We start from the raw sequence: 13384 nt of genomic DNA on the forward strand, positions 1-13384 counted from the left end.
ATAAATTTCACATGCTGTTGTGCAAATGGAATAGACAACAGGTGGAAATTATAGGCAATTAACAAGACACCCCCAATAAAGGAGTGGTTCTGCAGGTGGTGACCACAGACCACTTCTCAGTTCCTATGCTTCCTGGCTGATGTTTTGGTCACTTTTGAATGCTGGCGGTGCTTTCACTCTAGTGGTAGCATGAGACGGAGTCTACAACCCACACAAGTGGCTCAGGTAGTGCAGCTCATCCAGGATGGCACATCAATGCGAGCTGTGGCAAGAAGGTTTGCTGTGTCTGTCAGCGTAGTGTCCAGAGCATGGAGGCGCTACCAGGAGACAGGCCAGTACATCAGGAGACGTGGAGGAGGCCGTAGGAGGGCAACAACCCAGCAGCAGGACCGCTACCTCCGCCTTTGTGCAAGGAGGAGCACTGCCATAGCCCTGCAAAATGACCTCCAGCAGACCACAAATGTGCATGTGTCTGCTCAAACGGTCAGAAACAGACTCCATGAGGGTGGTAGGAGGGCCCGACGTCCACAGGTGGGGGTTGTGCTTACAGCCCAATACCGTGCAGGACGTTTGGCATTTGCCAGAGAACACCAAGATTGGCAAATTCGCCACTGGCGCCCTGTGCTCTTCACAGATGAAAGCAGTTTCACACTGAGCACGTGACAGACGTGACAGAGTCTGGAGACGCCGTGGAGAACGTTCTGCTGCCTGCACCATCCTCCAGCATGACCGGTTTGGCGGTGGGTCAGTCATGGTGTGGGGTGGCATTTCTTTGGGGGGCCGCACAGCCCTCCATGTGCTCGCCAGAGGTAGCCTGACTGCCATTAGGTACCGAGATGAGATCCTCAGACCCTATGTGAGACCATATGCTGGTGCGGTTGGCCCTGGGTTCCTCCTAATGCAGACAATGCTAGACCTCATGTGGCTGGAGTGTGTCAGCAGTTCCTGCAAGAGGAAGGCATTGATGCTATGGACTGGCCCGCCCGTTCCCCAGACCTGAATCCAATTGAGCACATCTGGGACATCATGTCTCACTCCATCCACCAACGGCACGTTGCACCACAGACTGTCCAGGAGTTGGCGGATGCTTTAGTCCAGGTCTGGGAGGAGATCCCTCAGGAGACCATCCGCCACCTCATCAGGAGCATGCCCAGGTGTTGTAGGGAGGTCATACAGGCACGTGGAGGCCACACACACTACTGAGCATCATTTTGAATTGTTTTAAGGACATTACATCAAAGTTGGATCAGCCTGTAGTGTGGTTTTCCACTTTAATTTTGAATATGACTCCAAATCAATTTGTAAGTCGCTCTGGATAAGAGCGTCTGCTAAATGACTTAAATGTAAATGTAAATGTAAATCCAGACCTCCATGGGTTGATAAATTTGATTTCCATTGATCATTTTTGTGTGATTTTGTTATCAGCACATTCAACTATGTAAAGAAAAAAGTATTTAACAAGAATATTTCATTCATTCAGATCTAGGATGTGTTATTTTAGTGTTCCCTTAATTTTTTTGAGCAGGGTATTTATTCAATCTAACACTGAAGCGATCGAAATGTAAAGATATTTTACATTGAGCCGACACACTACATTACCAAAAGTGTGTGTACACCTGCTCGTCGAAAAAAAATGTATGCCCATTACAAAAAATCATGGGCATTAATATGAAGTTGGTCCCCCCCTTCGTTGCTATAACAGCCTCCACTCTTCTGGGAAGGCTTTCCGCTAGGATTAGGCCCGGCTCGCAATCAGCCTTCCAATTCATCCCAAAGGTGTTTGATGGGGTTGAGGTCAGTCAAGTTCTTCCACACCGATCTCGACAAACCATTTCTGTATGGACCTTGCTTTGTGCATGGGGGCATTGTCATGCTGAAACAGGAAAGGACCTTCCCCAAACTGTTGCCACAAAGTTGGAAGCACAGAATCATCTAGAATGACATTTCATGCTGTAGCGTTAAGATTTCCCTTCACTGGAACTAAGGGGCCCGAACCATGAAAAACAGCCCCAGACCATTATTCCTCCTCCACCAAACTTTACAGTTGACACTATACATTGGGGCAGGTAGCATTCTCATGGCATCCGCCAAACCCAGATCCATCCGTCCGACTGTCAGATGGTGAAGCGTGATTCATCATTCCAGAGAACACGTTTTCACTGCTACAGAGTCCAATGGCGGCGAGCTTTACACCACTCCAGCCGACGCTTGGCATTGCGCATGGTGATCTTAGGCTTGTGTGCGGCTGCTAGGCCATGAAAAACCCATTTAATTAAAGCTCCCGATGAACAGTTCTTGTGCTGACGTTGCTTCCAGAGGCAGTTGGGAACTCGGTAGTGAGTGTTGCAACCTAGCACAGACAATTTTACGCGCCAGGCGCTTCAGCACTCGGCCGTCCTGTTCTGTGAGCTTGTGGCCTACCACTTCGCGGCTGAGCCGTTGTTGCTCCTAGACGTTTTCACTTCAAAAACAGCACTTAAAATTTGACCCACCTATGATGGTGCCACGTTGAAAATCAATGAGCTCTTCAGTAAGGCCATTCTACTGCTAATGTTTGTCTATGGAGATTGCGTGGCTACGTGCTCAATTGTATACACCTGTCAGCAACAGGTGTTGGCTGAAATAGCCAAATCAACTAATTTGAAGATGTGTCCACATACTTGTGTATATATACTGTATTTTCTACAGATGGTCATACTATCAACAAACTATCTGTTGTTAAGGAACTGCTTGCTAGGCTTAGAACAAGGCTTTAGTTCAGGTTTAGAACAAGGCTTTAGTTCAGGTTTAGAACAAGGCTTTAGTTCAGGTTTAGAACAAGGCTTTAGTTCAGGTTTAGAACAAGGCTTTAGTTCAGGTTTAGAACAAGGCTTTAGTTCAGGTTTAGAACAAGGCTTTAGTTCAGGTTTAGAATAAGGCTTTAGTTCATGTTTAGAATAAGGCTTTAGTTCAGGTTTAGAACAAGGCTTTAGTTCAGGTTTAGAATAAGGCTTTAGTTCAGGGTTAGAATAAGGCTTTAGTTCAGGGTTAGAATAAGGCTTTAGTTTAGGTTTAGAGTGAAGACATTTATTCACTTCAACTGTTTTGATGTTTGTATTGATTGTTTCATTACATATATATATTTTTTAACAATATTTAAAGCTTATACTAGCATCTACATCTCTACAGTTGATTAATTATGCCTAGCTCTGTGTGTGTATGAGAGAACAGGCATGAAAATATTTTAGGTGGTAATTGGCCATACCTCTCATTAAGTCCTGACCCATAATTAAAGTGTAGTCTATTTCAAAAGAACTGAATAGCATACTCTTGTATGTCCTTATGTTAGGCCCTGATCTGGCTATGCCATAGGGCTGTGAGTTAGACTCGTTAATTTAGCAGAAAAAAAGATATGCTTAGAATTGAGTGACATTTCTTATTATTTTATAGTATGAAGAATACAATTGAACAAAGCTGATTAAAATATAAATAATATTTTCTCCAAATGATTTAAGGTAGTGGGCACATGTTGCTATTCTGTGTTGAGCGGATAACAAAGAAACAGGTCCTACTATATGATTCATTTAGTTATTTATGTAACTTTAGTTGTGATACAAACGTTGGCCTATATGTTTTTATTTTTAATACTGCATGATGTGACTCAAATTATGATTTTTAAAAAGTCGCAATACACTACACACTGGACGTTGTGCAAACTGTAAAACGCATTTCCCGAGGCTATTTATTGTAGCCGGGGACTAAAGCAAACTTGAGGGAAACGCTACCAAAGTTCTATCAACACACTGACTGTAGTACTCGCGCTGGAAAAACAAATCACTGCTACTCACCTTTTCGACAAGGCCCTCCCTCGCCCTCCTTCCGGCAAATCAGATCACGACTCCATTTTGCTCCTCTCTTCCGATAGGCAGAAACTCCAACAGGAAGCACCCTTGCTAAGGTCTATTCAACGCTGGTCTGACCAATCGGAATCCATGCTTCAAGATTGTCTTGATCACGTGGACCGAGATATGTTCCGGGTTGCCTCTGAAAATAACATTGACGAATACACTGACACAGTGACTGAGTTCATCAGGAAGTGGATAAGGGATGTTGTTCCCACTGTGACTATTAAAACCTATCCAAACCAAAAACCGTGGATAGATGGCATTATTCACGCAAAACTGAAAGCATGAACCAAAGCATTTAACCATGGCAAGGTGACTGAGAACATGATTGATTACAAACAGTGTAGTTATTCCCTCCGTAAGACAATCAAACAGGCAAAGCATCAGTACAGAGACAATGTGGAGTCGCAATTCAAACTGCTCAGACACGAGACGTACGGCAGGGACTCCAGACAATCACGGATTACAAAGGAAAAACCACCCAGGTTGCGTACACCCACGTCTTGCTCCTGGACAAGCTAAACACCTTCTTCACCCGCTTTGAGGATAGCACAGTGCCACCGACGTGGGCCTCTCCCGAGGACTGTGGTCTCTCGTTCTCTGTGGCCGAAGTGAGTAAGACATTTAAGAGTGTTAAAACCCCTTGCAAAGGCTGCCAGCCCAGACAGCATCCTTAGCCGCGTCCTCAGAGCATGCGCAGACCATCTGGCTGGTGTGTTTACGGACATATTCACTCTCTCCCTATCCCAGTCTGCTGTCCCCACTTGCTTCAAGATGGCCACCATTGTTCCTGAACCCAAGAATGCAAAGGCAACTGAACTAAATGACTATCGCACCGTAGCACTCACTTCTGTCATCATGAAGTGCTTTGATAGGCTAGTTAAGGATCATATCACCTGTACCTTACCTGCCACCCTAGACCCACGTCAATTTGCTTACCGCCCCAATAGCTTCACAGATGATGCTATCGCCATTACATTGCACACTGCCCCATCCAATCCGTACAAGAGGAATACCTATGTAAGAATGTTGTTCATCGACTACTTAAAAATATATATATTTAACTAGGCAAGTCAGCTAAGAACAAATTCTTATTTTACAATGATGGCCTACCCCAGCCAAAACCTACCCTAACATTGCTGGGCCAATTGTGCACCACCCTATGGGACTCCCGATCACGGCTGGTTGTAATACAGCCCAGGATCGAACCAGGGTCTGTGGTGACACCTCGAGCACTGAGATGCAGACCTTAGACCGCTGCACCACTCAGGAGCCCCAGCTCAACCTTCAACACCATAGTACCCTCCAAGATCATCAGTGGGGCCCTGGGTCTGAACCCCGCCCTGTGCAACTGGATCCTGGACTTCCTGACAGGCCCCCTCCAGGTGGTGAAGGTAAGACACAAAACCTCCACTACGCTGATCCTCAACACAGGGGCCCTACAAGGGTGCGTGCTCAGCCCCCTCCTGTACTCCCTATTCGCCCATGACTACGTGGCCACGTACAAAATCCAAATCAATCATCAAGTTTGCAGACGACACAGCAGTAGTCCCGTGTGGCTAACTTGGTAGAGCATGGCACTGGCAATGCCAGGATTGTGGGTTTGATTGCCACGGGGGCCCAGTATGAAAATGTGTGCACTCACTACTGTATGTTGGGGCGGTAGGGTAGCCTAGTGGTTAGAGTGTTGGACTAGTAACCGCAAGGTTGCAAGTTCAAATCCCCCGAGCTGACAAGGTCTGTCAAATCTGTCGTTCTGCCCCTGAACAGGCAGTTAACCCACTGTTCCTAGGCCGTCATTGAAAATAAGAATTTGTTCTTAACTGACTTGCCAAGTCAAAGGTATAATTTTTTTTTTTTTTTTAAGTCTCTCTGGATAAGAGAGTCTGCTAAATGACTCACTACTGTAAATCTCTCTGGATAAGAGCGTCTGCTAAATGACTCACTGTAAATCTCTCTGGATAAGAGGGTCTGCTAAATGACTCACTACTGTAGTATCTCTAGATCAGAGAGTCTGCTAAATGACTCACTACTGTAGTGACTCTGGATCAGAGAGTCTGTTAAATGACTCACTACTGTAAATCTCTCTGGATAAGTGTCTGCTAAATTATGTAAATGTAGTAGGCTTGATTACCAACAATGAGGAGACAGCCTACAGGTAGTTGGTGAGGGCCCTGGCAGAGTTGTGGCAGGAAAATAACGTCAACTAAACAAAGGAGCTGATTGTGGACTTCAGGAAACAGCGGAGGGAGCACCCCCCCTATCCACATCGACGGGACAGTAGTGGAGAAGGTGGAAAGCTTCAAGTTCCTCGGCGTACACGTCACTGACAATCTGAAATGGTCCACCAACACAGACAGTGTGGTGAAGGCACAACAGCGGTCTGCACAACGCATCACTAGGGGCACACTGCCTGCCCTCCAGGACACTTACAGCACCCGATGTCACAGGAAGGTCAAAAAGATAATCAACCACCTGAGCCACGGCCTGTTCACCCCGCTATAATCCAGAAGGCGAGGTCAGTACAGGTGCATTAAAGCTGAGACTGAGAGACAGAAAAACAGCTTCTATCTCACGGCCATCAGACTGTTATTTAGCAATTACTAGCAAGCCTCCACCCCCTGAAGGGCCCCTGTGTTGAGGATCAGCGTGGCAGATGTCTTGTTCCCTACCCTTACCACCTGGGGGCGGCCCGTCAGGGAAGTCCAGGATCCAGTTGCAGAGGGAGGTGTTTAGTCCCAGGGTCCATAGCTTATTGATGAGCTTTGAGGGCACTATGGTGTTGAACGCTGATCTGTAGTTAATGAATAGCATGCTCATGTAGGTGTTCCTTTTGTCCAGGTGGTAAAGGGCAGTGTGGAGTGCAATAGAGATTGCATTATCTGTGGATCTGTTGGGGCGGTATGCAAATTGGAGTGGGTCTAGGGTTTCTGGGATACTGGTGTTGATGTGAGCCATTACCAGCCTTTCAAAGCACTTCATGGCTACGGACGTGAGTGCTACGGGTCTGTAGTCATTTAGGCAGGTTGCCTTCGTGTTCTTGGGCACAGGGACTATGGTGGTCTGCTTGAAACATGTTAGTATTGCTGACTCAAATCAGGGACATGTTGAAAATGTCAGTAAAGACACTTGCCAGTTGGTCAGAGCATGCTCTGAGTAAACGTCCTGGTAATCTGTCTGGCCCCGCAGCCTTGTGAATGTTGACCTGCTTTAAAGGTCTTACTCACGTCGGCTACGGAGAGCGTGATCACACAGTCGTCCGGGACAGCTGATGCTCTCATGCATGCCTCAGTCTTGCTTGTCTCGTACCGAGCATAGAAGTGACTTAGCTTGTCTGGTAGGCTCGTGTCACTGGGCAGCTTGCGGCTGTGCTTCCCTTTGTAGTCTGTAATAGTTTGCAAGCCCTGCCACATAAGAAGAGCGTCAGAGCCGGTGTAGTACGATTCAATCTTAGACTGTATTGACGCTTTGCCTGTTTGATGGTTCGTCGGAGGGCATAGCAGGATTTCTTAAAAGCTTTCGGGTTAGTGTGCCACACCTTGAAAGCGGCAGCTCTACCCTTTAGCTCAGTGCGAATGTTGCCTGTAATCCATGGCTTCTGGTTGGGGTATATACGTACAGTCACAGTGGAGATGACGTCCACGATGCACTTATTGATAAAGCCAGTGACTGATGTGGTGTACTCCTCAATGCCATCGGAAGAATCCCGGAACATGTTCCAGTCTGTGATAGCAAGACAGTCCTGTAGCTTAGCATCTGCTTCATCTGACCACTTTTTAATAGACCGAGTCACTAGTGCTTCCTGCTTTAATTTTTTCTTGTAAGCAGGAATCAGAAGAATATAATTGTGGTTGGATTTACCAAATGGAGGGCGAGGGAGAGCTTTGTACGCGTCTCTGTGTGTGGAGTACAGGTGATCTAGAATTTTTTCCCCTGTGGTTGCACATTTAACATGCTGGTAGAAATGAGGTAAAACTGATTTAAGTTTCCCTGCATTAAAGTCCCCGGCCACTAGGAGCGCCGCCTCTGGGTAAGCGGTTTCCTGTTTGCTTATTTCCTTATGCAGCTGACTGAGTGTGTTCTTAGTTCCAGCATCTGTTTGTGGTGGTAAATAAACAGCCATGAAAAGTATAGCTGCGAACTCTCTAGGCAAATAGTGTGGTCTGCATTTTATCACAAGATACTAACTTCAGGCGAGCAAAATCTAGAGACTTCCTTTTTGGTACCCTTCCCCAGATCTGTGTCTCAGGGCTCTACGGACAATTCCTTCGACCTCATGGCTTGGTTGTTGCTCTGACATGCACTGTCAACTGTGGGACCTTATATAGACAGGTGTGTGCCTTTTCAAATCATGTCCAAATCAATTGAATTTACCACAGGTGGACTCCAATCAAGTTGAAGAAACGTCTCAAGGATGATCAATGGAAACAGGATGCACCTGAGTCTCAAGGGTGTTAATACTTATGTAAATGTGATTTCATTTATTTATTTTTAATAAATTTGCAAATATGTCTAAAAATATGTTTTTGTTTTTTCATTATGGGGTATTGTGTGTAGATAAGGGGAAAAAAAAGTTTCATCCATTTTAGAATAAGGCTGTAACATAAAACGTGGACACAGTCAAGGGGTCTGAATACTTCTTGAATGCACTCCACAGCACTCTCTCTCTCTCTCTCTCAGCACTGACATTGCTCATCATAATATTCATATATATTTCTTAATTCCATTCTTTTAGATGTGTGTATGGTTGTGAATTGTTAGATATTGTTAGCTAGGAACACTTGAGTTTCGCTACACCCGCAATCACATCTGCTAAATGTGTGTGTGTGACCAATCACATCTGCTAAAAGTGTGTGTGTGACCAATCACATCTGCTAAAAGTGTGTGTGTGACCAATCACATCTGCTAAATGTGTGTGTGTGACCAATCACATCTGCTAAAAGTGTGTGTGTGACCAATCACATCTGCTAAATGTGTGTGTGTGACCAATCACATCTGCTAAATGTGTGTGTGTGACCAATCACATCTGCTAAAAGTGTGTGTGTGACCAATCACATCTGCTAAAAGTGTGTGTGTGACCAATCACATCTGCTAAATGTGTGTGTGTGACCAATCACATCTGCTAAATGTGTGTGTGTGTGACCAATCACATCTGATAATTGTGTGTGTGTGACCAATCACATCTGCTGAATGTGTGTGTGTGACCAATCACATCTGATAATTGTGTGTATGTGACCAATCACATCTGATAATTGTGTGTATGTGACCAATCACATCTGATAATTGTGTGTATGTGACCAATCACATCTGATAATTGTGTGTATGTGACCAATCACATCTGCTAAAAGGGTGTGTGTGACCAATCACATCTGCTAAATGTGTGTGTGTGACCAATCACATCTGCTAAATGTGTGTGTGTGACCAATCACATCTGATAATTGTGTGTGTGTGACCAATCACATCTGATAATTGTGTGTATGTGACCAATCACATCTGATAATTGTGTGTATGTGACCGATCACATCTGATAATTGTGTGTATGTGACCGATCACATCTGATAATTGTGTGTATGTGACCAATCACATCTGATAATTGTGTGTATGTGACCAATCACATCTGATAATTGTGTGTATGTGACCAATCACATCTGATAATTGTGTGTATGTGACCAATCACATCTGATAATTGTGTGTATGTGACCAATCACATCTGATAATTGTGTGTATGTGACCAATCACATCTGATAATTGTGTGTATGTGACCAATCACATCTGATAATTGTGTGTATGTGACCAATCACATCTGATAATTGTGTGTATGTGACCAATCACATCTGATAATTGTGTGTATGTGACCAATCACATCTGATAATTGTGTGTATGTGACCAATCACATCTGATAATTGTGTGTATGTGACCAATCACATCTGATAATTGTGTGTATGTGACCAATCACATCTGCTAATTGTGTGTATGTGACCAATCACATCTGATAATTGTGTGTATGTGACCAATCACATCTGATAATTGTGTGTATGTGACCAATCACATCTGATAATTGTGTGTATGTGACCAATCACATCTGATAATTGTGTGTATGTGACCAATCACATCTGATAATTGTGTGTATGTGACCAATCACATCTGCTAATTGTGTGTATGTGACCAATCACATCTGCTAATTGTGTGTATGTGACCAATCACATCTGATAATTGTGTGTATGTGACCAATCACATCTGATAATTGTGTGTATGTGACCAATCACATCTGATAATTGTGTGTATGTGACCAATCACATCTGATAATTGTGTGTATGTGACCAATCACATCTGATAATTGTGTGTATGTGACCAATCACATCTGATAATTGTGTGTATGTGACCAATCACATCTGATAATTGTGTGTATGTGACCAATCACATCTGATAATTGTGTGTATGTGACCAATCACATCTGATAATTGTGTGTATGTGACCAATCACATCTGATAATTGTGTGTATGTGACCAATCACATCTGATAATTGTGTGTATGTGACCAATCACATCTGATAATTGTGTGTATGTGACCAATCACATCTGATAATTGTGTGTATGTGACCAATCACGTCTGCTAATTGTGTGTATGTGACCAATGACACTTGATTTGGATTTGAAAGGCTCTGATTCGGTTCTTGTTCAAGCTGCACACACTTCATCAGTCTCTCATTCACAATTTCACTAGCACTTGATAATATCCTCACCAGGCCTGAATTTTCCAGCGGTATCCCCCTTGTGTGGCCGTAGTGTCCCCTTTAAAAATCTGCTCCTTTTGCGGCCAAAGTAGCCGTTGTGCCCTTGGGCTGAATATAATAATTATAATTCCCTTCTCCCGGGCTGCCACGCTCAGAAGCACCTCAACACTCATATGGCTCTCTCAGATACCTCAATTCTTATTAGCCAACACCAGTCACTGTTTCAGCATGACAATGCACCCGTGCACAAAGCGAGGTCCATACAGAAATGGTTTGTCAAGATTGGTGTGGAAGAACTTGACTGGCCTGTACAGAGCACTGACCTCGACCTCATCGAACACCTTTGGGATGAATTGGAACGCCGACTGCGAGCCAGGTCTAATCGCCCAACATCAGTGCCTGACCTCACTAATGCTCTTGTGGCTGAATGGAAGCAAATCCCTGCAACAAAGTTCCAACATCTAGTGGAAAGCCTTCCCAGAAAAGTGGAGGCTGTTATAGCAGCAATGTTCCATCATCTAGTGGAAAGCCTTCCCAGAAGAGTGGAGGATGTTATAGCAGCAATGTTCCATCATCTAGTGGAAAGCCTTCCCAGAAGAGTGGAGGATGTTATAGCAGCAATGTTCCATCATCTAGTGGAAAGCCTTCCCAGAAGAGTGGAGGCTGTTATAGCAGCAATGTTCCAACATCTAGTGGAAAGCCTTCCCAGAAGAGTGGAGGATGTTATAGCAGCAATGTTCCATCATCTAGTGGAAAGACTTCCCAGAAGAGTGGAGGATGTTATAGCAGCAATGTTCCAACATCTAGTGGAAAGCCTTCCCAGAAGAGTGGAGGCTGTTATAGCAGCAATGTTCCAACATCTAGTGGAAAGCCTTCCCAGAAGAGTGGAGGCTGTTATAGCAGCAATGTTCCAACATCTAGTGGAAAGCCTCCCCAGAAGAGTGGAGGCTGTTATAGCAGCAATGTTCCAACATCTAGTGGAAAGCCTTCCCAGAAGAGTGGAGGCTGTTATAGCAGCAATGTTCCAACATCTAGTGGAAAGCCTTCCCAGAAGAGTGGGAGGCTGTTATAGCAGCAATGTTCCAACATCTAGTGGAAAGCCTTCCCAGAAGAGTGGAGGCTGTTATAGCAGCAATGTTCCAACATCTAATGGAAAGCCTTCCCAGAAGAGTGGAGGCTGTTATAGCAGCAATGTTCCAACATCTAGTGGAAAGCCTTCCCAGAAGAGTGGAGGCTGTTATAGCAGCAATGTTCCAACATCTAGTGGAAAGCCTTCCCAGAAGAGTGGAGGCTGTTATAGCAGCAATGTTCCAACATCTAGTGGAAAGCCTTCCCAGAAGAGTGGAGGCTGTTATAGCAGCAATGTTCCAACATCTAGTGGAAAGCCTTCCCAGAAGAGTGGAGGATGTTATAGCAGCAATGTTCCAACATCTAGTGGAAAGCCTTCCCAGAAGAGTGGAAGATGTTATAGCAGCAATGTTCCAACATCTAGTGGAAAGCCTTCCCAGAAGAGTGGAGGCTGTTATAGCAGCAATGTTCCAACATCTAGTGGAAAGCCTTCCCAGAAGAGTGGAGGCTGTTATAGCAGCAATGTTCCAACATCTAATGGAAAGCCTTCCCAGAAGAGTGGAGGCTGTTATAGCAGCAATGTTCCAACATCTAGTGGAAAGCCTTCCCAGAAGAGTGGAGGCTGTTATAGCAGCAATGTTCCAACATCTAGTGGAAAGCCTTCCCAGAAGAATGGAGGCTGTTATAGCAGCAATGTTCCACCATCTAGTGGAAAGCCTTCCCAGAAGAGTGGAGGCTGTTATAGCAGCAATGTTCCACCATCTAGTGGAAAGCCTTCCCAGAAGAGTGGAGGCTGTTATAGCAGCAATGTTCCAACATCTAGTGGAAAGCCTTCCCAGAAGAGTGGAGGCTGTTATAGCAGCAATGTTCCAACATCTAATGGAAAGCCTTCCCAGAAGAGTGGAGGCTGTTATAGCAGCAATGTTCCAACATCTAGTGGAAAGCCTTCCCAGAAGAGTGGAGGCTGTTATAGCAGCAATGTTCCAACATCTAGTGGAAAGCCTTCCCAGAAGAGTGGAGGCTGTTATAGCAGCAATGTTCCAACATCTAGTGGAAAGCCTTCCCAGAAGAGTGGAGGCTGTTATAGCAGCAATGTTCCAACATCTAGTGGAAAGCCTTCCCAGAAGAGTGGAGGATGTTATAGCAGCAATGTTCCAACATCTAGTGGAAAGCCTTCCCAGAAGAGTGGAAGATGTTATAGCAGCAATGTTCCAACATCTAGTGGAAAGCCTTCCCAGAAGAGTGGAGGCTGTTATAGCAGCAATGTTCCAACATCTAGTGGAAAGCCTTCCCAGAAGAGTGGAGGCTGTTATAGCAGCAATGTTCCAACATCTAATGGAAAGCCTTCCCAGAAGAGTGGAGGCTGTTATAGCAGCAATGTTCCAACATCTAGTGGAAAGCCTTCCCAGAAGAGTGGAGGCTGTTATAGCATCAATGTTCCAACATCTAGAGGAAAGCCTTCCCAGAAGAGTGGAGGCTGTTATGGCAGCAAAGGGGGGGACCAACTCCATATTAATGTCCATGATTTTGGAATGAGATGTTCAACGTGCAGCTGTCCACATGCTATTGATCGTGTGTGCACACACAAAATTAAAAACACAAACTGTCCTTTTGTGAGCCAAATTTCCGAATTGGGACCATTTTAGCATTGCAGTAAGTTACAACGCCGATGGACAAAAGAGTATGTCGCCATAGCTCA

This window comes from Salvelinus fontinalis, chromosome 3, assembly GCF_029448725.1.
Source record: "Salvelinus fontinalis isolate EN_2023a chromosome 3, ASM2944872v1, whole genome shotgun sequence".
Lineage (NCBI taxonomy): Eukaryota > Metazoa > Chordata > Actinopteri > Salmoniformes > Salmonidae > Salvelinus > Salvelinus fontinalis.